This window comes from Agrilus planipennis, unplaced genomic scaffold (assembly GCF_000699045.2).
Source record: "Agrilus planipennis isolate EAB-ADULT unplaced genomic scaffold, Apla_2.0 scaffold7, whole genome shotgun sequence".
NCBI lineage: Eukaryota > Metazoa > Arthropoda > Insecta > Coleoptera > Buprestidae > Agrilus > Agrilus planipennis.
This window is the reverse complement of record NW_020439340.1, coordinates 1,759,500-1,785,252: the sequence shown is the minus strand read 5'-3', so window position 1 is coordinate 1,785,252 and position 25,753 is coordinate 1,759,500. Positions and strand designations below refer to the sequence as shown.

Genomic DNA, 25,753 nt, shown 5'->3' with positions numbered 1-25,753 from the left:
TACATTTACTGCGTCATTTGTGGTATTTGTTCTGTCGGAGCTGCCTGCGACGCGCTGATGAGATCCAAAAAAATCGAAATCCCGCGATCCGCGTCTGGCAGTTTCGACAGAATACAGACCACATCGAATTATTTTAAAACTAATAAAGTTTTTCTGGATGATTGCATCAAAAAGCTAGACGCACACGAATTTCCAAACATTGAATTTGTTAAGGTAGTGGGAAACCATTTTAAAATGATATGAACGGGAGGGAACTCGGCTAGTACCCGGGAGGGAATTCGACTATCTACATTTTAACCAAAAGTACCCGCGGGAGGGAATTCGGCATCACCGGTCTATTAGTATGGCATCCTATATTTCAGAGTACTTTTTGACTCGAGTGTCATGTAATTTAATGGTTATAATTACAAAGTATTGAGAAATAAATAATTAACGTTTGATTGTACAAAACCGTAAAAACAACTGGCAATTAACAAATAGCTTTTTACATGAGAAGTAACCTTCACATTTGTCTCCTTGGTTACTATTAGAGTTTTTCTAGAAGTTTACTTCGCCTTTGTTTGTCGTTTCCTCGCAACTCTTAAAAGCTGAAGAAAGCATTGTCAATAAAAAAAAAACACTCCACTTAGTTGTAAACCCGTGAATCCATAAACTAAAATCACGAAAACGTTTTGTTGGCGTCCTTTTTCTATTTAACAATTGATCTATTCAAAAACATTCGACTTTTATAGCTCCAACTGGTCCATAAGGTCACGGAGGACGCGCCCACATTTACCGCTTAAAAAAATTGCAGGTCCTATTGTATTCGCAACATCTAACATCCGCAACGAACAATTATGTTGTTCAAGAGATCAAGTCTACCAGATCGAACAGTTGACAGCTGCTTTCTTTCCATTTTGCTTTGCGTCTGTTCAAGCGCCCTCTGCATTAAGCAGCATTGATTTTAATTACACCACCAAAAGAGAGACATTTGCTATTGGAAGTAAATTTTTATGATTAGTAAATAGATGAAAAGGTACCCACCTACAGAGTTACCAATTCAGACAAAAAGGCACCCAGTGTAGGTCATCGAAAGCAATCTTCAAGATAAAATAACGTTGATCATACCTATTACTAAGCAAATTAAACGATGATGAAGACAGTGCCTCAGTTTCAAAATTACAAAAATTGACAAATTGCATAATTTTTATAATTGTATATCTTTTTTAAAGCCTTTAAATCAGTCAGGATCATGCATAGATCGAAAGCTCTTTGTCAAAAATTAAGTGTTTGCTGGAGCAGGATTATGAGATTAAATTTAGCTTTCAGGCTCAGGTTTTCCGGTGGTTCAGTGAGTTTCAGAATAGACGAAAGACAGTTGAAGGATATGGACACATTTCAATAAGTGATCTGTACGTAAATGTAGTCATCTATTTTAAGGTTATCGAAAAATTCCAAAAATCGATGCCTTCGACTCCAAAGGATGCATTTGCGCACCAGGAGTTTTTTACACGTGATAGTGTATTATGTATTGGTACATTGCTAGCTAAATAGGAATATAAATGACGATTTACGTTGAAATGTACGTAGGCTTATCATAATGGATTATCTAGTACGTAGTAAAGCTATGCATTGGAACGAATTGATTCTAAATATGCAAATAAAATGTTATCTCATATTTCCGAAATAGTTGTTTATCATCTCCCTACTATTTTTGGTGTGTGGTTTAGAAGTCGTACATTTATCAGGATAATAAACAATTAATTTAATAATAAAGGATTTACGAATTTTGCATGAGCCCTCCGTCATCGTCAGTAAAACAGAATTCAGAATTTGTGGATTTGCGTCAGGAAACTATCTCTAAAAATGTGTCCTATTTTTGGTCAGTCTGTGTATTATTAAAACATTTTCAGGCGTATTTTAGTGCAATAATTTCGTTTTAACAAAATATACAATCGAAACTGTTGAAGTGTGTGCAAGTCGCAGTGTCGAAATTAAGTGCACTGCTGTGCTATTACTTTGTTTGTTACGTGGTGAATTTATTGTCATAGACCCAGAAGAAAAAAAAATTGGTATGAGGCTTTCGATTATTCTTTTGCTATCAGATATGAAGCTCTGGCAACTCTATATGTATAGGTAAACTACATACGTATTTCAATCACTTTTGCTTTGGTGCTTTGGTATGTGTTAGAAGAATCCCGTGGGATACTTCACATCTGAACGAAATCAAAACAGTACTGTTGAATCCCAGAAGATTGCAACTTTATTCTTTTTGTATAATAAATTGTATTTCCAAGATTGCAGTTGGCATATAAAAAGTGGATTGGAAAATAATGAAATAGCAGGATGTATGGATTGTATTGATATACAAAGTGTTAAGATAACATCTATAGTTGAGGCGATTAACATTGGCAAAGTTCCCAATAAATTATCTGTGAGAATGGATGTATCTTCTTTCTTGTTTTTACTTGGACTGTTACGTTTTGAATAATCTTTTTAAGTTAGAAAATGCTTCATGAGTTGTACAGACAATCTGAAAAGAGATAACCGAATAATAGTAAGCGGTGCAGCGATTAGGGGTTGCTTAGGTACGCCAAAGATTAGGGTAGGCTTTATAACTGCCTGATTGGAATTATATCTTTAAACAAGCGTCTTTCCTAAATTCCTGATCTTGATCTTTCTTTAATGTCCGATGCTAGCAACATGATATACCTAATTCCTTTTTATTTATAAGTGTCCGCTGCAATTCCTACCTGACATCTCTTTTCTATGTGTTTCAATATTCCCTATGACATCTGTCGCGAGAAAAAGTAGACATTCTGTCAGTAGCGTCTCTAGTCCGGTTAGGAAGTTGAAAGAAGAAACTGCGATGGCTTTATTGCGGACTATGCCAATTTTGAATGCCCCAACTATTTTTGTATCAACTTCTAATGTAGGCGTTAGATATCAACGTAAGACTGGCTAAGGGTAAAGAATTAAAGTCTACTACGACAGATGGTATGACATAGGCACACCTACGTATTTCGCTTTAGAATGTTGAAGTTTAAAACTTGATAATTTGTTTACAAACTGCACGTTTGCAAGGCAGAAAGTTTCCAATGTAATTCGCAGCTTTCGTCGTAAACTCTATACTGAGTGAGTTCGAATTTGAAAGTAAGTGTAGCTCGGCTGAAACGAAGTTTTCATGAATTCTAAAAAGTTGATTTTATACAGGTCGAAATTACGTACATATTATATTTCTAAGTGCTAGTTGAATTTGGAATTAATTCAATTTCATAGCATTGCGATATGTAAGGCCGATTGTCCACGAATCCGATCAAACTGTAGACGGACAGTTAGGACTAAAGCTGATTTAACCCGGATCGGATTGTAAGTACTCCGTATGTCCGCTGAAAATGCAGTATATCGGGTACAAATAACGTATTTAGTTAAAATATGACAAGGAAGCTGTAATATAAGAAGATACAAGTGCCTTTGGGCACATCCGAATGTCAAAAAAGAGTTTTCATGTACTTACAGCATGGAAGATCTGTTAAAAATCATAAAAACAAAGACATCCCCATTGTACTAACCTAACCCAATTTAAGCATTAACTACTTTTACCTTAGGAAAACTTGTTTTTAAATTTCAAATAAGAGATTAGACCAAAATGGTCCATCTTTTAGGACAAACTAGTTTAGGCTAGACAAAAGTGGTTTATCCTACATGTCTATTATGACTGTAGCCATTGTATTTCTGTTATTTTTGTGCTGAACATTATTATTAACATTTCTTTACTCATTATCATTATTATCAGCAATGAATCATTTAGTTTAATCAATAATAATTCCAACGTTTATTTTCTTGATACGTTAAATCAGAACTACCTAATTGTTTATGTTAAATGTTTTAGTAATTATTCCAAGTCAGTCGTTAGAAGTCAAAGTTTCATAAAAGAAAGTATAGAAAAAACATGGTAAATTTTCGGAAACTGGTACGATCATAAAAAATTCTGTTTATCTCTTGTGATAATCAGGTTGCAAATGGTTTCAAATTATTTCTACGAACTGAAATTAATTCATTCGAAATTAAGTTAGGAAGTAAATTAATTTTACTCAATAAAGGTGTTGTAATAAAAGGTCTGTAATAAACACCTCGTAGATTCATTTTGTATATGACNAATCAAGAAATAGTCCGTAGCTATTAGTATCTAATAATTAACGTGATTGCACCGTTCATACGCCATATGGAATGCACTTACACATACATACGTACGAGTGAAAGACATCTCTTTTTTTTTTATTTTTATCGTTCGAACAAGCCGCTCGCAAGTCTCTAATTACTTTACACTAACGTCGGATGCGCTATTTCGAAATTACTTATTAGTCTTTTCGTTGGGCGCGACCCGCGTTAAGAGCAACAGTAAAATTTCTATTTTCATTGCCGGATGGAAGAATAAATAAAACGTTTTTAAGATCCACTATATTTACAGCATGTTACTGTACAATAATATCATTAAACTGTCCGGGTGTTAAACGGTTGTGAAATTCGGTCCATCAATTATTAAAAAAAAAGTTACCACTTAAATGGATAAATCAGTTAATTAATCGGAAGCAGCTACTTATACAATATGGAAAGCACCATTTGTTAAAAGACTTCACACTTCAAGTGAATTTTATCATATGTAGTTAGGCGTAATATAACAACAATTAATACGTTTTCGTCAATTACATAGTATGAAAGTTAAATTATTACAGACTCGTTGGATATTCCTAACGATTCTACAACGTGGTGTGAGATTCTGTAAGGCAAATACCTCCATCAGCATAAGGTCGTCACTCGTCAAGCCTCAGACTTGTTGTAGATCAATAATTAATAATATAATCATAAATCTTTTTGTATAATTTAAAAATAACATTATTTCGATATACATACTTATTCAAACTTTTCTTTTGTAATATTCTTTGTTCGGGTTTTATCGATTGTCATTATATCAACGTTATTACTTCAGCTAAGTCAATTAAAACCGGAAACTGTTGCGTTTCTCATGTGAAAGGTAAATAACGTGTGAGATGGACAATAGGGCGGATCACGCGCCTTTTGATGAGCTTTGGTCTCTTATTGCACGATAAAAGGAATTATATAAAGTTGTACAATAGTTTTTGTTAGTTAGAGAGAGAGTTGCAGTTGCAGTCAGTACCAGTTGTTACATAGTAAGTTAGCTAGTTAGTACAAATAGTTTTTAAGTCGTTGTGCTTCTGTGTGGTTAATAGTAAGGTAAATAAATAAAGTTTAATAAAATTAAAAGCTGTTATAAATCGTTACCATAAATACAAAATATAAAGAAGAAAGAAACACCCGTAGTTTCATAGAGTGTCGTTTTAACCTGGGCGACAACAATATGCTTCCAATTCATTCAGAGCTTTCATGAAGAAAAAGTTGGGGGGAGTTGCTCTTTATAAGTGATATGTGATTTAAAGGGTTTCTATTTTAAAATGTTCTTGTAGCTTAGTAAGGGCCTTGAGATTGAAGCTTAGGGTTCTATTGGTGAAAACTTTGCTCATTTCTGCGAAATGTAAAATGATTTTTAAAATTAGGATGCATAATTACGAAAATAAACCTAATAAAAGGGCGTTCTTAATTTCAGAAATAACTGAAATTCCAAAAATATCTATAATGTATCCATGGGTATTCTTCGTAGTTGTCCGGTTCCTTTAAGGCCATTTGAGATCCTTAATTTTAAATATAAGGCATACGTAGATTTGTGCCCCCATATACGTACATATTCGATATGTACTTAGGTATTCGATATAAGAAGCGTGTTGGATTCCAATAAAGCGTTGAATGGTTTTCAATATTATACCAAAAATTCCTGGATGTGATTAATAGCCTTTTAAGTCATACCAATATACGCACGATTTATTGAAGTTCTGAAACAGCTTTTCGTCGTCTCCTATAGGCTTCATGTCTACGCTGTCGCTGTTAAATCAAATACTTGCCGTTATTGCTGACACACGACGTTGTTAAGTTCTTTAACGTCGATAATAAATGTATGCAAACGTGTACCTTTATTATGTGCATAAATACGGCATGTTATTAAATTTTGTACAAAAAGAAACACGGTTATGAAAGTGTGAATGGCTGCTTTTATAATATGTCTCGAAATAGCTACCACCTCATCGTAATTTTCAATTTAGTTTAGCGCTAGGTACGCGAAAAGTGTTCTAGTTATAGTTATAGTTATAGAAACACAAAAGCTATAGGTACTAATTTACCTGGTTCATAGTATTATGTAACTGTTTTGTTAAAAGTGAAAATCAGGGTGGATTGCAGTCAGCTTGCCGAAGGGTGCTCGTTGTCTAGAAGAATATTGATTTCATTAAGCTTATAGGTTTCATATTAATTAAATTTTTGTTAAATTAAATTACAAAGTCAGGTTTGTCCTTTTATGAAATGGATTGGCTTTAGCTTTATCAATTATGATAGGTAATTGTTTAAAACAAAATCCCTTACATATCTATATAAAGCTAACGAAGCATTTTAATTTTAATCCGCTTTTTGATTAAATTCAATAAAATGTGTTAAAAAAGATTTATTGATTTAATCTTAGACAAAAGTGCAATCAATAAGTTATAAATTATAACTCAAAATATGAAATTACTTGTTTTCAGAACTCTTAGTTATTTTTCTTTATATAATAATATAAAAAGCACAAGTTTTAGTTGCAAAATAAAATAATTTTTGACGGTTCTAAACACAAATTTACACAATATCTTCTTCAAATGACTTTTGAAAATGTTGGATCTTTTGGATACAGTTAAATAACCAACTTAGGTACTGTAAAGACACTATAGGTCTAATTATGATATTGCTGAATAATGTAGGTACCTACACGGTTGATACACAATCACAAACATGTAAATACAGGATTGCAGTGGTAAAAATAATCCACTTGCGTATGTAAGCTTCGGCTCGTATTATTCACATTTGTCATTTTAAAGTGGATAGTGAATCGCCATACGTTATATTCCATTACCCACCCTGCATATGAGCACAGAATGTTTATTATCATTTTCGAATAAGTGAAGGGCAAATTTAACTTAATCCATTTTCCTAATTATTGATTCTTTATTATGGTTACTAGCATTATCTGGTACCCAGCCGGATCCACCGAGTATCTGATTCAAACTACTATACATACCCGGCCTATCTCTAATATTTATCTAATTAACGTAGCATGTATAATTTTATAGCCTGTGAGTTAACGAATTTCTATGACCCTAAAACTTTCTTAGGTGTTCAGGAGAAGATCCATGTTTTCCTATTAACCTAATTAGAAATCTGGGTCAATTTATAAATTTTATAAGTAAATTGATTTGATTTGAAATCGCAAGGAAATCCTAAGAGTCAACCACCTATACCTACCACCACTGTTACTGCAATTTATATGCCTTTCTGAGCAAAGCCAGACTAGTGGGTGGTGTAATACATACAGAGAGTACACACGGACGGTCAATACTCCCGTTAGAATTAAATTACTCGGCCGCCAATGAGATATTTATCGGAATTACCAGATGCACTTTGTGAATTCAAGTTTACTGTAACCCCCATAAGGAATACCGATCGACAACAAACCTCCCTGATTGGGGATAGAATGTTCGATTAACGCTATTTCTTGTCCAATGTTTAATTTACGAACCCCGATGTACAACTGATTATTTTAATTGTAAGAAATGGTTAAAAGCAGTGAATTAACGTGTGGTATTTTCTAACGTACTCTTTGTAACAAAATGATAAATTAAGTTTTCTTTTCTAAAAGTAATCGCCACAGAGGCGAATAATAAAACTAATCAAACTTTACCAATATAATGTTCGGAATGTAGTTAACATATAAAGAACTTTTTCTGATTACACTCCAGAAGGAAATAAAGGATGTAGATAAATTCGTAACTGTTTTATGAAACAAAACGTAACTCCTGCTTGTTTCGTAGCTAATTTTTATCAGCTTTACTACCTAAATAAAGTTTTGCAAGTAGTCATTTACTATTTTTTGTGCAACACCAATCGAACATCCTTACGTGAGTTACTTGACGTCGATATCAGGTTCGTAATTCGTAAGAAAATCTACCTTCTAATTTGTATCGTTGATGTAAACAGAGCCTACATTTTCGTTTAGTGCCTAAAATTTAACAAGCCGTTACAAGAGATTTTTGATTACATAAACGAGTAGTCAAGCTGTTGACAAAATGCTTTGCTTTTATTAGGTAAATAAGGAGGGTCTGCATTGTTATTCCTTCGGGACCCATAAAAATAACAGAATACAAAAATTACCGTACACATAAAATAAAAAGACCTCAGTGTATTTAAAGCACATTTTTTATATTATTTATTTAGCCGATGTATACCTAATACAGTAGAACCTCGATAAGATAAAGACCGAGGGAAATGTAAAATAATTTGAGTTATTGAGGTTTTTACTTACTAAGAGTTTAAGTTTAAGCCTTAAAATTATAGATTTCCACTGACTTAGCAAACACTTCAGCCTTTTCCTTTAGTATAGGTAATGTTTTCACATATTTCTACTCTATCTAAACTATGTAAACATAGCAGACATTCTCCCGATTCAAAATACTTTTCACTGCTTACTGAGGTGCGATGCTAAAAAAAAAAACTTTTGGGTGTTTCATTCCCACCAGCTAGTAATGCTGGTGGGCGGGCAGTCCCTCCGGACTATACCGGAAGGTAGGGCGGAAGGCCCTCTTCAGCCTGCTTTCAGGAATCGTGGGAATGGGTGGGTGGTGGTTCGGGTGAGAAAGATGAGACGGACGAAATGAAGACAGAAGAGAATGAAAGATTATCTGTGGAATATTACTGCCTCAGCATTTGTTTAAGTGATCCAAGGAAACCACAGAAAAACTTGGACCAAGGCAGGCTGACCCGGAATCGAACCGGAGTCCTCCCGAATGCTAAGCAATGGTCTAGACCTCTAGGCCATGCCGCTCGGTGAGGTGCGATGCCCAAATTATTCGTTCAAGTAATAGAGGTTCTGGGCTCCGAGGGGAAGGGAAGACAAAATTTTATGAACTTATAGAGGTTATTACGTTATCAAGGTTTAAGTTATCAAGGTTCTACTGTAACTATTATTATTTAATGTAAACAACGTTTTTGATTATGGAATTGCGTTCCCGTTCGTTTTCGTCACAGGCTGAGCGCACAGCTTCCGTCCCGTGATAAAATTTTACCCCCAACACGCCACAAAATGAATTAGCATCTGCAATTTTTGGACACTGCACACACGAATGATATAGTTGGACTGGCTGATAATGATGGTTTTGTTTTGACGACTGCGTCCAATTTATGTTAGATACAGCTCAATGATCTTGGGGCAGTAGGTTTAGCTGGCATTTCCACTCCTCAAATAACCTGGCATTATATTCCAGCTCAAATTTACTCAAATGCCGTGGTTGGCACGCTTAATTAAATTAGTTCTCTCTCCAGCGCCCCAAGCTCGGCTGGCCCTCTAATTGCTTGGGGTGCGAACATGAAATATATGACGAAGATTAGTATTCCATTATTATTATTTTCTGCCGAGTCGACTTTGGGTGGCTAAATTGGGTCGAACCAAGAATTCTTCATTGTCCGCAATAAGGTGTTAATAAGTTATCGGCTGATTCGTCGAATTGACCATCGCGTCGTGGCAGCTTTAATATCAGATAGAGAGGAAAAGTAGGGTGAAATAAGGGATAATGAATAACAAATGCCGCCAGTCGAATTGCAATATACTTATTATTAAAAAGTCCACAATAGAATCGGCTCAAAATATTGTATTTCGTTCGCTGGCGAGGGAATTGATACGATTGTTATAAACAACAATATTTAGTCATTATTATAGTTTCCGAATCGACCGTAACAGAAAAAAGTTCTGAGCTTTGAAGGGTGTAAACTGCATGTAATACGTAAGTTAAGAAAATCATAATAATTTACAATCCAAAGACAGTCCGATTAAACATTACCGATTGTCGAACGTCTAAGATAAACATAAGCAACAACAGTGTTTAATCATTCAGATATTAATTCACCAAGGTGCGTTGTCTATTTGCGGGTGGTTGTAAGTAATTTTATAGTGCTGTATCGTCTCCTGCAGGCTCGACACCTAATCTGTTACACCCTACACTTTATGTGTCTATTATTCTGCCTAAACCTGGATGATCTTTGAGCAACAATCCAAAGCTGTTTTTCCGCCCCGTTGAGAAATTTGTCGTAATATACATAGCAATATAACTGACGAGATTTGAATATTCAAATAGTTAAATGGACGGAATCTTGTATTTTCTGTCTGTTAAAAGTTAAATGATGATTATTGCTTAGACTTGAATTGGCGTTTGGCCTTGCAGCTTTAAAACAACACATGATGCCGAAAAAACTGATCGCATCAGTGAAAAAAACACGCCTAGTAGAAGAAAACTCAATTTTATACATTGCCAAGGTTACACGTTTATTTGCTTGTTGAAAATGTACTATTAGCCAGTCAAATCTTGATTGAAAATCAGTTAATCTAAAGAAAAATCGATCGTGGATCTTTTCTACGGCACTACCGCAGCTTGAATTTGTGTATACGTTACTGTTCGGTCTTTTGTATTATTTAAAATTAAACGTGAAGACTTTTTTGTGATTAAATGGCGGCCGATAAAGTTGATGATTTGCCAGATTTTTACGGATACGTATCCACGTGTATGAATGATAGGTAAATAGGGCCAAATTTAAACCAGAAGCATTAGCGATAAGAAAAGAGATACATATAGATGTAGTTTTAAAGAGACCAAATAGAATCAAGATAAATATTACAAAATATAAGCTGTAGAATCATAATTATCACAAAAAACTTCATTTTCAGTTCTGGTGTCCTCATAGTACCTAAATTGTTCATTTGCTTGTTAAAAACAACGACTGTTTTGTCTAGTTTTTATTCATACTATTGTTAATTGTATTAGTGTTAATTCTTCTATCAATATGTAACTAATACCTGATGATACTCAAAACTTTCCATCTGTTTATTCATCTCTACCAACATTTACAAACTAAGATGGGTGCTTAAATTGTTAACATTATACTGTCCATTGATAATAATTAACATCATGTTCATTACTTTATGACTTCGTTCAAACGCTTTGCGTTCTTTTAAATCTCAGAATAGTTTAAAAGCTTTTACAGCAGTGTTTTCAAAGCTGCAAAAAATAGGCACAAAATAAGGATTATTGTCCTTTAATACTGTCACTAGATAGTACCGTCCTCTTTATATCCTCCGATATCCCTCGTTCGACCAAATCTCTTGAAAGTTTTTACCACGGGCGTTGTTGACGTCTGGTTTGACGGACTTGTTTTATGATTAAAACTCACGTTAGTTTTTTAATGTTGTGTTTATTTAAACATAAATAAAAACCTAACGCTAAAAAATATTAATATTACCTAACTATTATTTTACGAAACGCTTGTATTATGCTTGACTACTGATGATTGTCTATGATTGTGATTGTCGCTGGTGATTTTCACACTTGTGATTGTCGCTGGTGATTGTCACTGATGATTGTCACGCTGGATTGTCACTTGATTGTTACTTCTCTTATGATTGTTACACTTCTGTCCAGAATATAAAAAAAAAACTTTTGGGTGTTTCATTACTACCAGCCAGTAATGCTGGTGGGCGGGCAGTCCCTCCGGACTACGCCGGAAGGTAGGGCGGAAGGCCCTCTTCGGCCTGCTTTCAGGAATCGTGGGAATGGGTGGGTGGTGGTTCGGGTGAGAAAGATGAGACGGACGAAATGAAGACAGAAGAGAATGAAAGATTATCTGTGGAATATTACTGCCCCAGCATTTGCCTAAGTGATCCAAGGAAACCACAGAAAAACTTGGACCGAGCGGCATGGCCTAGAGGTCCAGAATATGATGATTCGTGTGCTTTTATCCTTTTTTCGGATATTAACAACAATTGGATTAAGAACAAGAGTAGGTGGAGTTTGTAAAGTTTAGAAACATTAATTGGATTAAGAATAGAAGAAACAGAGTGGTTGGTCCAAGATAAGAAAGTGGGGTATAAGGGGTGCGGTTTGATAAGAAGAGAAAGGGAGAGATCGGGGTACGTGCAAGTGTCCAGCGTGCAACAATTCTTGCTATCGGATGTTAATGATTTGAAGGTGATCAATTGTATCGACTATTGCACTCTAACGAAAATAATAATAGATTTTATGACTGCAATATAAAGAAAAGGAACACGAACTATTTGAAATACAATGATGTTGGGATAAACCCCTAATGACACACCTATCATTAAAAATCAACATACAAACATACAATAGAAAAGGTACCTAAGAATAAACTAATTGTTTGCAAAGTAAACAAAATAAAGTAAAAGTAACTTATTTAAATGACTAACAACCCCAATTACAAAATTACACCTAAAAGCTATAGCGAAACAATGGATATAGAACGTTGACACCCAACAGGCGTTAATTAAAAAAAAAAATAAAGAGAATGTTGTTTATAAAAAGTTTCAGCCTTCAATGAGAAACAAAGCACATTTGTCAAATAATGATTCGAAAAGCGTCAAATTCCTAGATGTAAATAGTTATATGTATACATGGGAATAGCGATTCTGGAATGTTTTCTTCCCATTTTTTCCCCGTTCGATAAATGATTTAGAATCAGTTGTATGAAACAGCAATAATTTATTGCCCCACAAATCCGACAACCATTTTTTTTTGCCGAAAATGAGCTGTCATTGTGCGATACTTGAGGGCAAATATCAGCAACATTCTGTGATGTTTAGCTGAAAACGAAGGAGGAATGATATAGTATACGATGCGCATAGGCTTTCTAAGCATGAAAGATGATGACACATACGAATTAATTTTACACACTGTCATAACTTTTGCGCGGACAATTCATCATCAATTTCCTTCTCTAACCAGAGGATCAAAGCCTTTTGCTTTCCCTCCTGATTAGTTTTGCAGTTTTCCTTCGCACAGATTACGAGAGTCTTTCTGCCACAATTTATCACCGAGTAATTCTACCGACCGACTTGCCGAATACGTTTCGTCCATTAAAAACGGAAACATCACCTTGATAATTTCTTCTTTTTAATCTACACATCGGAGACGCGACCAACATCTTTAAAGACAATACAACTGTAGAGATAGATATACAGGGGGAAAAGATTAGTATGCTTAGATTTGTAGCAGTATTAGCATCTAGCAAGGAGGAGTTAGAGATAACTTTAAATAAAATACTGTATGAAAATAAATAAAACTAAGACAAAAATACTGGCATTTAAAAGAAGAAAAGGTAGGGAAAAAGCGAATATAAATATAGGGTACGAGAAATTAGAAGAAGTGACTGATTTTAGGAAGTTAGACAAGTCAAAAAGAAAGAACTAATAGGGATATAAAGCAGAGGATAGCGCAGGGTTCAGCCGCTTTCAATAAAGTGAAGTCACTTCTATGTTCGCGAACGGTTAATTTAGAATTTCAAAAAAAGGATTTTAAAGGTGTATGTTTGGAGCTCGCCGCTGTACGGGTGCGAAACATGGACAGTGGGCGCGGCGGAAAAGAAAAGGTTAGAAGCGTTCGAAATGTGGTGTTATAGGCGAATGATGAGGATACCGTAGATAGAGAAGGTTGCAAATGAAGAGGTATTAGAAATAGTAAGAGAACAGAGGACTCTATGGAAGTCAATAAGAAATAGGTCAGATAGGTTAGTACGACTCCTTCTCAGGCAAGAAGTTCTAGTCAGAGACATATTAGAGGCAGAAACAGGAGTTAGGAGGGGTGGAGGTAGACCTAGATTAGATTACTGTTCCCAAATAGTTAAGGATGTAGGTTGTTCTAGTTTTAGGGAAATGCGAAAATTAGCTCAGGATAGGAAGGAGTGGAGATGCGTGTCCAACCAGTGTTAGGACTGACGACCTTATAGTGGTGGTGATATTTAAAAAGACCTACAACATGTAATGGCAATTAAAAGACAAAGCTCTGGCTAGAAACATGTTAGAATCAGAAACAGGAGTTAAGAGCAGTGTAGGTAGACCTAGATTAGATGTTGTAGTATTAGGGAAGTGTGAAGATTAGCTCAGGATAGGAAAGAATGGAGGTGCGTGTCGAACCAGTTTTAAGACTGACGACTTATGATAATGACGACGATTAGGTGATTTGTAGTTGTTCTGAAACATTAGTAAGTGAGTTTTAGTTTCATCAAAAAAATCTATAACTTCAAATACACGCTATGTTTGGTTGTCGTGATGATGACAAATAAAATTATTGGTTATAACGTGACAACAAAACAGTTCAATAAATAAATAATTAAGGACGCTCGTACAGTGACATATCATATATTAGACAGACTAATAAATTAATATCTGTATGCTGTATGGACTCGTTAAATTTATCGATTACAGTATACGAGAACAGCTGCAATCAATTTGTTAATTAAAAATAATAGTTTTCTCAAACTGGAAAATAATCAATAAACTGTTTATGTAAAAACTTTTTTACTCTGTTATTATTCAGCAAAAACAGTCTTTTTTCAATCCAGCTAGTCGTTAAGACTTTAGACCTACGTATATTTAGCGTATTACTTAAAAAGAACATCGCGGTTTACAAAAGAAGGAAAGATTTATCTGTCATTAATCTTGAACCATTGATTTTTTGTACTGCAGGAGTAACTAATGAGAGTCACGAGCTTTCTTATCTTTAAGATTTAAAGGTCGACCGCTGTTTTTAAATGTCAGAATATTTATAAATACCTATACAGTAAGTTTTTCAATGAACTTGCGCATTTCCACCCTTGGAGAAATTTTTCCTAACTTAGAACAGATATGTTTGTAGAATGTAACTTATTAAGAATGTAAAATAATGGGTAAAGGTCTAGATGATGGCCCCCACCCCCAAAGGGGAAACAGGAGGTTTCCCCCCACCACTGTGACATAAAAATTTCGTGGCGGTCTCACCCCCATAAAAAGTTATGGGGGTTCAAAGTTAATAAATATGCCAATTTTTATACATTTCTAGCCATGTAAATATTTATACAGTCATTCTTAAACAATATTCAAAGGTAAAACTAATGAAAAATACATAAAAATATTGAGCAAGTTATATAAAACATTATTTATATATCTTTATCAATAGAGTAGGTAAGGTTAGGTAAGGTTAGGTTAGGTTATCGGGTTTTGTTCAAGTGACCACCCTCTTTCGATCCTCCACCTCCACTCGCTTGAAAATATTTTTTTTATTGAATTTTATTTGAATTGTAGTGTATGAAAATTGTCAAAATAATCAACTTTCAACCCCCATAACTTTTTATGGGGGAGAGACCGCCGCGAACTTTTTATGGTACAGTGGTGGGGGAGACCTCCTCTTTCGATCCCACTCACCCCCACCCCCTTCCGGAATGAGGGCCATCATATAGACATTTACCAAATAATGCATTTTGTCAACAATGCAGTCCACAAAGTTTTTAAACTTATTGTAAAATAATAATAGTGCCCGATTAGTTAAGCTAAAGAATGATCTTTGATAATACCGTTTCACACTTAAACTTATAGGACTTTTACTTCATTATCAGATGTGACAGATTCGACCAAGGGGTTATTTTGAGAATGTAGGATACTGAAATTATTTACTCTGTAATATCTAACAATTCGAGAAATTGAACAGTTCATCAATAAAGCGATAAACCGAGAAAAGATATCCATCGCGCATTTCTTTGTGAAATGTGTACTTAATTATTACGATGGAACGTTATAAATAAGAAGTTAATCAAACAACAGAAAATCGTAAAGCTAGCAGTAAAATTGGCATTGCGATTGGATAGTAGGCATAAAAGTGATGCTGTTAGCCGTTTATTGTGCTGAACCTTGATTTATAATCGATTTGTTTCTACATGTTACATCATCATCATAAGGTCGTCAGTTCTGAGACTGGTTGAACACGCACCACCACTCCTTCCTATCCTGAAATAATGTTCGCATTTTCCTAACACTAAAACAATCCACATCCTTAACTATTTGCGAACAGTAATCTAATCTAGGTCTACTCTACTCCTCTCAACTCCTGTTTCTGACTCTAATATGTCTCTGACTAGACCTTCATACTTGAGAAAGTGTCCTTCCAACCTATCTCGCCTATCTTTTATTAACTTCCATAGAGTCCTCTATTTTCCTATTCTTTCTAATACCTCTTCATTTCTAACCTTCTCTATCCACGGTATCCTCATGATTCGCCTGTAACACCACATTCAGAACGCTTCTAACCTTTTCTTTTCCGCCGCGCCCACTGTCCATATTTCGCACCCGGCGCGCTCCAAACATGCGCCTTTGACAACCTTTTTTGAATTTCTAAATTAGTCGTTTGCCAGCATAGAAGTGACTTCTTTTTATTGAAGGCGACACGACCCTGCCCTATCCTCTGCTTTATATCCCTACTATTCGTTTCGTCCTGAGTTATCTGACTTCCTAGATACCTAAAATTAGCCAATCCTTCTAATCTTTGTCTCCTCTTTTTGGGTTCGCTCTTTCCCTACTTTTTCTTTCCTTGCTTACCAATATGTAGGATTATTATAAACAACAGAAGTAGAAAAAGTATAAAATTGTATAAGCTATAATGCATCACGTACTTTAACGATTTCGTATTAATATTCATAATGTAAGTTGCAATATGGAATAAAAAATGTTCTACGGTCTGATCTATTTTTATTTTTATTTTTTTCAGAACAGAAAGCAAATTCTGGAATAACATAACATAAATTTGTTGTACCTACAACTGGAGTCGCTTAAAAGAAAGTTTTCGGTAAGTTTTTGTTATATAATATTTTTTAATAATAGCAGAGGTTGCAATGTTAAATTTACCTTTTTAACTCCATCAATGTGTGCCTACCGATTTTTTAAATTATATGTGCACTATTAGAGATATGCGACGAAGATTTTTTGAAAATTCTCATTTTGGTACAAGTAAATATTATAACTACCTATAAATAGGTTGTTTGAAATCCTTAGAAAATTGCAAATATTTCAAAGAAAGCCAATGCTTGGTTTCTTACTCATTCTCCTGTTTAGCTCCATTAGATAATCGCAATGACGATAAATATTGCAAAGTTAACACCGGGTTCTAAATAAATATTTAAAAGAAGCCCGCTGATTATCTGTCTCCATCTTCCAAAATTAAATATAAACCAACAGTCTTGTTACAATTCCCGCCAATCTTCTTGTCAAGACATCTGTTAATTATCGCTGTGCTCTCACTATCCATTTAAAATCCGCAGTCGAAAAATAAAAACCAGCGTAGTTCTCGCATGAATCAAATACTTTATCAGAAAAGACATGAGAAGTTGGCACAGTTAAATTAGATCGCATATATATAAATTTTCAAAATAGATTACTTGCTGAAACATTTGAACTGATTAGTCGAAAATAAATACCTGATTTAGTAAATCCTAATTAATATCATAAATGCGCGTGTAAGTTTGCTAGTTTGTTTATTCATTACTATTTCACGCCTTAACTACTGAACTGATCATCATGAAACTTTGTACACTCACTGTCAGTAGTACAGAAAAGGACATAGAGCACTTTTTATCGGGAAAAAAAGGACCGTTCCCGAGGGATAGAAGAATTAGCTTAATGTGGTCGTCGATGTTCTTTGACACTTACTTCATCAACGCGAGCGGCTAAAACTTGTCATGGATTTTGTACACACACTGTTAGGGCTACAGAAAAGGGTATGGGGATACTCTTTTTCCAAAAGAACAGTAGCGTTCCTTAGAGATAGAAGAATTAGTTTTATGCGGTCGTCGATGATCTTTGCTACTTATTTCGAAGAGAAACGGAATGCAAAACTTGGCGATTGTTTTCAAAAGGAATTGTAAGGCTTTATAATTTTTGAGAAACAAATACCAAGTGTGTATTTATTTATCTATTTGTTTCTAAATTACATCACGTAAGGAATACCAAAAGCACCGATACGATTAAATCTGCAGCAACGCCACTGGTTTAGCCGCAAGAATGTAATTTATAGCTTAATCCTGATAGAAAGCTAAATACAAACAGAGAGTTTTACGTGCAAAATTTCCATACTGTCGCGTGCTTCCATAAATAGCTAATTTTTATTTGTAAACGCAGACGTCCAACTTGCTTCAACCATTTCAGGCAATACGACGAATTTTAAACGTTGACGAATTAGCTTCCATTGCCTCATTTAATTAAGTTGTTGTCAGGTAAAAATTAGGTTGACTTAATTTTTCTCAGGTACCATGTCCTTTAGTTATTTATCTTAGTTAGTATGTGATTAACTGTAAATACAGTAGAGATTCAGTAGAACGAAACTGCTAAAATTTTGATGGCACGTACGGCGGCAATGAGCCGAGCGGCAAAAATCAGCATTACCACCATATAAATTCACTAGTTTTTCTTTGCTAATTCAAAATTACTAGCAGGGGAAAATCGGTCCTGAATTGCTGGAAGGAACAAGAAGCTTTAGACTGCAGGTATATTTCATTTACTTTCTCTAGCGATGTGCCCCTTCCAATGTTTCGGATGCGCGCTGGCAAAATCGTAGATATGGAGAAGAAAGCTCATTATATTCTCGACTCTTGTTCATTAAACATACTTTTTCATACAGTACCTGCCAAAAGTTTTGTTCAATCATGAATTAGTGCGAGTCGAAAAAAAGCGTTAAAGCCTTTAATATGTCTTCAAATATAAACAAACATCTCGTTGATATTTTCAGTAGTAAATGGTACCAATAACAGCACATTTGAGCTATGCAATTGTAGTGGATAAAATGGTCAATTTTTCGGTGCAGTAGTGTACGGATTATACGCTCCTCACCGGTTAAGAGTTTGGCCGAGAGTTGTCTCCTTCCTTTTCTGGCCTAGTGCTGTTCTTTTCTACTTTGCGCCGGTCAAACTGAAGGTCACATCGGTACAGAAAGTAAACGAAATATACATATACTCAAAAATAAGTGTATATCTCGCCAGCTTTTTGCCCGTAGGGTTGCCCTACCCGTATGGGCTACATTTATTAGGTTGAGTGGCGCTCCACGCGTTATACAATTTTAGAACCCTGAAATTGTAATACTTTTTGATGGGTGACGCTTATCCACTTCGTGTCGGCTTTCCGATTTGAACGAATCAGTGACCATGAAAGGGAAACATCTTTTTTTTAAAGAAAAAACGTCATTCAAAAGAAATATTTTCACCGAAAAAAAAATATATGGAACACAGGTCATGTTTAGTTGTCGCTCACACATGAATCTTTTCAAAATTTCACTTAACTGTAAACAATTTTTATTTGAAATGAACGTAAAATACTGTTGGCGCCATTTTAAATGAAAAATTAAGCTGATGTAGTCGTAACTATAATTTATTAACAATAAGTGAATGATAAATAAATAGTTAGACTGATAGTAACACTAATTCAAATATTTTCATCTTAATATGGAAATTTTGCTTATTATTTCAATGAAAAAAATTTCTTTTTGATCACACAATGTGGGTGTGTTTTATGAAGTTTGCAGTTATTATCTGGTGTGATAACACATGTACAGTATTATTTACATTAATATAAATGCGCAAAATGAAACACAAAATCTAAAACTCAAAATTCCGCGTACAAACCCTCAAAAAATCAAAAGTTTGTTTCGACATCCTAGGTGTAATCCTCAGTTATAGAGTCGAATGCCTACGTATCTAACTGATTTTTGATTTTTTTTAGTTTATAGGTGGGATTTTGGATTTTGAGTTTTATTTAATTCAGTTTCACAAACTCATACCTAATTTTTTAGAGTATATTTCGAAGAATAGTATATTTTTCAATGTCTTCTTAAAATTCTAATGCTACGTTTAAGTTTATTTAAATAAACCATTCCGCAGTTATTGGAATTGTAAGAAATATTTTCCCTTGTAATCAAACACAAATATTATGTAAGAATACTTCAGCTATTGATCTTGGACAGACCTTTTACTACTTTCTGAAATGAGAAAGCAAAACAATCGGAAAAGCAGTTATATATGTATTTTATCAATCAATATCATTGTCAACTGGTCAAGGGCAAGCTTGAACGTGACCGTTAAGCTCTTTTTTATGACTGCAGTAAAGCGATAAAACTTACTGGTGGTATTTTTCGTTTTGGTCAATTTATGGATTTCCAAATTTATCAGCCATCAGTCAAGTTCTAATTTATCACAAGTCTTACTTTATTATCGTGTTATATTCTTGTAGATTGTAGAACAGATAGCTATTTAACGAAATTGCAATTAATATTTTCATCATAAGGTCGTCAGTCCTAAAACTGGTAGGACACATACCTCCACTCTTTTCAATCTTTATCTAATATTCGAATTTCCCAAAAACTAGAACATCCTTTATTCCTAACTATTTTTGAACAGTAATCTAATCTATGTCTACATCCAGTCCTATTAACTCTGCCTCGAATATGCCTCTTATTAGCCCTTCATGCCTGAGAAAGTACCTGTTTCTTATTAACTTCCATAGCGCCCCCTGGTTTTCTACACATTCTAATACCTCTAAATCCCTAATTAATTTTTTGTTAAAGTCGTGGGTTACATTGGTCATTGATTTGGCAAGCAAAGTAGAACAGAGACAAATAGGGAGAGGCTCCACGTAATACGACATACCTACAAGGCACATATTTACAAAATTGTTGCTTATGTAAGATCTGTGTGAGGACCAAGCTAATTTTTATGTCAATGTCGGCTATTTTTACGCACAACCTGCAACTGTTTTGATCAACTAAGTGTGGCACTGTGTACTGAACATTTTTAAATATTTGTTTTTTTCAAGTACGTTAACCTTGGAAGTACGTTTTTGGTGTATACAACACTTCCATTCATTCATTCGTTCGTTCATTCATATTCATTACCGAATGTGGGAGATGGCTGTCGTAATAATTGTACAGAAAAAGGAATAGCAGCAATGTTAACGCCCGTTAGTGTATTCCAAAAATAATGACAATTCAACAAACCCTTAATTATTCATATTTATAATTATGATAAATCCGTATCAATCAATTAATTGAGTCATTATTTGGAGATCTTTGAAGGTACTTGAGTGGTGAGAGTTCTCCCCATCACAATCCACCCCGCCCCTGCCTATAGGGCCCCTAAGAAAGTTTAATACAAAGTCCACTCAGGACTGTTAACTACGCCACTGGTTCGTTCTCGTTATTCCTCATATTTTTGGCGTAAAGAAAGGACTAAATCTTCTGGTAGTTTTGACGCTAATTTTCATTATGTTTATACACATTTCAGCGAGGATGCAGAGTAAACAAATTACTTAAAGTGGTCCACATAAGTACATGCATTAATGTACATAATATTGGAGAGATTTAGTTCAGTATTCAGCTGCGCTTTCTGGTAGACACGAAGTAAAACTGATTATACAACAAAATTACAAAAGTGTTTGCATTATGCATTACTAAATGCATGTACGAATTTCGTTAAAATAATAAATAACTATTTTAATTAAATTAAAGAAATAGTATGATGCGAGATTTCTGAATAGTATTTTCGGTAGACTTGTCAGAGATTAATTCATCAGTGACAGATAGATCATCATCATCATCATAAGGTCATCAGTCTTAAGACTGGTTCGACACGTACCTCCACTCTTTCCTATCCTGAGCTAAACTTCGCATTTCCCTAAAACTAGAACAGCCCACATCCTTAGCTATTTGCGAACAGTAATCTAATCTAGGTCTACCTCTACCCCTGCTAAGTCCTGTTTCTGCCTCTAATATGTCTCTGACTAGACCTTCATGCCTAAGAAGGTGTCCTACCAACCTATCTCGCCTATTTTTTATTGACTTCCATAGAGTCCTCTGTTCTCCTATTCTTTCCAATACCTCTTCATTTCTAACCTTTTCTACCCACATTTGCCTATAACACTACGTTTCGAAGGCTTCTAACCTGTTCTTTTCCGCCGCGCCCACTGTCCATGTTTCGCATCCGTACAACGCCGTGCTCCAAACATACACCTTTAACAACCTTTTTCGAATTTCTAAATTAACCGTTCGCGAGCATAGAATTGACTTTTTTTATTAAAGGCGGCACGACCCTGGGCTATTCTCTGCTTTATATCCCTACTACTCCTTCCGTCCTGACTTATCTGACTTCCTAGATATCTAAAATCAGCTACTTCTTGTAATTTTTCGTCTCCTATCTTTATATTCGCTCTTTTCCTACTTTTTCTTCCCTTGCATACCAGTATTAGCATAGATAGATATGTTTCAGAAAAAATCCACAGTTATGTAGGTAGGGAACCACGAAAAACTTAAAAATGTAGGGAGTAATCGTAAATTATAATAGCTAACTGACTGCGTTCTCACTTAAAATTATTAGCAACGAACTATCCTCATGAATCCTTAGTTTCACCTGTATTTTTTTTATTGCTAAATTACCTACGACCAAATTACTAACAATTTATGAGTATTTCTAGAGGAAATAGACGATGTCTCTGATATTTGTAGTATTGTAGTGGGAAAATAAAAATTTAATTTTTATTCTTAAATAAGTATTTCCAAAGCTTGTGGATTAAAAAGAAATTCTATTGTTTACTTATTTGGATGTAGCAAATTATTGAAATAATTTTCCGAAATCGGAAGGTATAAACCCTCGATAAATGAGTCAACTCAATTTTATTCGGTATGTTTTAACTTAATACTGTATCTCTTACTTATTTTGAGAAAATATACAAGTCTGAATTTAAGCGGAAGTAGATTTATTTTTCTAAGTTTTATTTGTTGTCCAGATTTTTTAAAAATTTAGTCGTAAAAGTTGCCCATTCTCGTACATTTTAACGTATTGGATTTTGCGTGCACATAAAGCGTCAGCACATGAATTCCTTTTAAAAATGTCGTTAAAAACTAATTTTGTATCTCATTTTAAATTCTGAAGGCGTGGAAAGCATTTCGAATAACGTTATACGCATCATCCGAAGGGAGAAAGAAAAAAGATTTTGCGACTAGAATTAATGCGAAGCAAAATAGTAAAAACGTATATATGTTTTACGATAGCTTTTCATATCCGTGAGGGTATAATAACAATAAACACGTTTAAAACTGCACAAAATCCACATTTTCTTTTAATATTGTCATACGTATAACGTGACTGGTTTTAGTACTAAGCTAATGCAAACATAAAAATTCAGTGAATATTTCAAGATATGATGATGGCTCGAGAAAATTCTTTATTTTTGGATTGTATTTCTGGATTCGTAAAATGAAGATTAATATTTACTTGTCAAATATCAGTTATGTACGCAAAATAAAATCCAATTTTTTGCAGCTACTTCAGCATGAATTTGCCTTGTAATGATGCAGTTTTCTATTTTAAGTTTTTAGTATCTCACACCCCCTTACATCATAATACTATTTAACCCTTTCATGACAGGAATAGTCCACAAGCTATTTCAATAGATTTCAATGATAAATCAAATACAAATTTCAAACAATCTTCAACGTTGACTAAAATAAATAATAAAGTATATAAATGTTGGATTCGACCATTTTACTAATGGTTCTATGGGCGCTCTTTATTTTTTGTAATTTGTGTAGCTACCTAACTTCAGCCTTTTTGTCCCTGTATCATTAACCATGAAAAAGCAAACTAAGCACCATCGGTCTGGGTTCGTATTCAATTGTGTAGAATCAATTTTATCGTATCGACCGAGCCATCAGATCATTAAGGGAACATAATGGGTTAAAAATTGTACAGAAATGAGTGGCTGCCTTATCAATATTAAACTGATCATTACCAAGTTTGTTTTAGATGACGGTCATCCATCAATGCGACTTGCCGACAAGCTTTTGATAGATTACTGAATTTACTTATTGTATTGAACTTTGGTTCAAAATATTAATTCCATTTTAAAAAAGAAGCATTAATTAGCATGCGACCTACGTTTAGAATAATTTTCCTCGTTTGTTTATCCAGTAGTAAGTACTTATTATGTTGGGACTTTTATATTGTTATTAACTTACTGGCGGTATTAATAAGTCTGGTTCTTAATCTTATCTTATCTATCAAGTACCAATAGAGGGAGATACATAAGACATAAATGTTACTGTGATGTATTTATACAAGAATCGAAAGTTTCATCTGTTCGGTTTTTATTAATGTTTTATTTACAAAAAATTGTTTTTTTCTTTTTTTTTGCGAATTTTTGTATACGCTGAACTAACTACAGTATGTTTTCCGTCTCCTGATTAATGGCGACCTTAACTACTTATTTATAGAACCCAAAGCAAATTGTCTACGATGTTGCGATGCTGATTCCGTGGGTTTGCTGGTCTTCCTGGCAATAGATTTTGTTAGGACCCGCGTTGGAAATAATTAATCATATCTTGTTAGACTAATAGCCAAAAATAAAGACGTCAGTGAACAGGCGGAAAGTTTAACTCGGACACATGTATACGTACACGTGTATTTAACAGTCGATACCCATTCCAGTCACGTACTAAATTATTCATTGGAAATGGACATGGTACATATAATATTATGCGCGGCCATATGAGTTCTGTCTAGCACCTAGTTTCCCTTTTATTCACTAGATAATTATCTAGTTGTTAACTTGTAGGCCACTTCTCTTAAAGTGGTCTCAAACACAAAATGCTTCAAACTAATTGATATTAATGTATTTTATTAATTCAAAATGTATTCAAAAGAGTGTTAATTAAATTTATTTGGTTAGAGTCAACCTTTGCTAATTTATTAAAATCCTTGCTTGCTCTCAGATCCTTTGGTTAAAGCTACTACTCGTTTGTCCAATGTACGGACTTCACACATTGTATGTTTCATTTTAAATGTTTGAAAAATTTTATACCTGCAAGCATTTTTTATTCCTTCTTAGGACTAGTAGTTAGAAAATATTTAGATCGGAACGATTTTTTTATTCATTCAAAGCGAATTCGTATCGAAAGCTAAAGATTAAAAATATCAATTAATTGGAAAGGGGGAAGTACGAGCAATCTTTATCTTCATTTTGTGTCATTGTTTTTTGAGTATTTCGGTACGAGCAATGACATTTACAAGTTAATATCCAAATATCCTCGTGATAAAACGTACGTAGGTACGTGTTTGATGGGTAATTTTTGTATTCCAATGTTAATTTAATATTATTGATCACGATCCATTCGACATACAAACAAACTTTTCGTTCGATGAAATGTCATCAGAGAGCATTAATTGCAAAAATATAAATACCAGCGTAGTAATCAATTTTACTGTTTTGCTAACGAAGGTAGTTGTGCGTATGTTTGTTACGTATACATGTACCTATAGAGATACCATACATAGGTAACACCGTGGTCCGCGATTTTTTTTTTTTTAATTATGTCAGCAAAAAATAATAACGACAGTTGTTAATTATATTTCAGGTCATCAATAAAAGTCTAAAATATTTTTATAGTTAACTATCTATACGGAAAAAAAAACTTTTGGATGTTTCGTTCCCACCAGCCAGTAATGCTGGTGGGCGGGCAGTCCCTCCGGACTACGTCGGAAGGTAGGGCGGAAGGTCCTCTTCCTTCAGCCTCCTTTAAGGAATCGTGGGGATGGGTGGGTGGTGGTGGTTCGGGTGAGAAAGATGAGACGAACGAAATGAAGGCAGAAGAGAATGAAAGATTATCTATGGAATATTACAAGTCCAGCATTTGCCTAAATGATCCAAGGAAATCACAGAAAAGCTTGGGTCAAGGCAGAGGGACCCGAAATCGAACAATCACACTTCCGAATGCTA

At 34.4% G+C, this 25,753-nt stretch overlaps 1 long non-coding RNA gene across 1 annotated transcript in view; it reads left to right on the top strand.

Moving 5' to 3' along the window:
• Positions 1-25,753, top strand: part of LOC112905698 — a 63,297-nt gene that overhangs the window by 3,826 nt on the left and 33,718 nt on the right. The window contains exon 2 of the long non-coding RNA XR_003231947.1: positions 16,713-16,790. This is a non-coding gene — a long non-coding RNA (uncharacterized LOC112905698). The remainder of the gene's footprint in view (positions 1-16,712; positions 16,791-25,753) is intronic.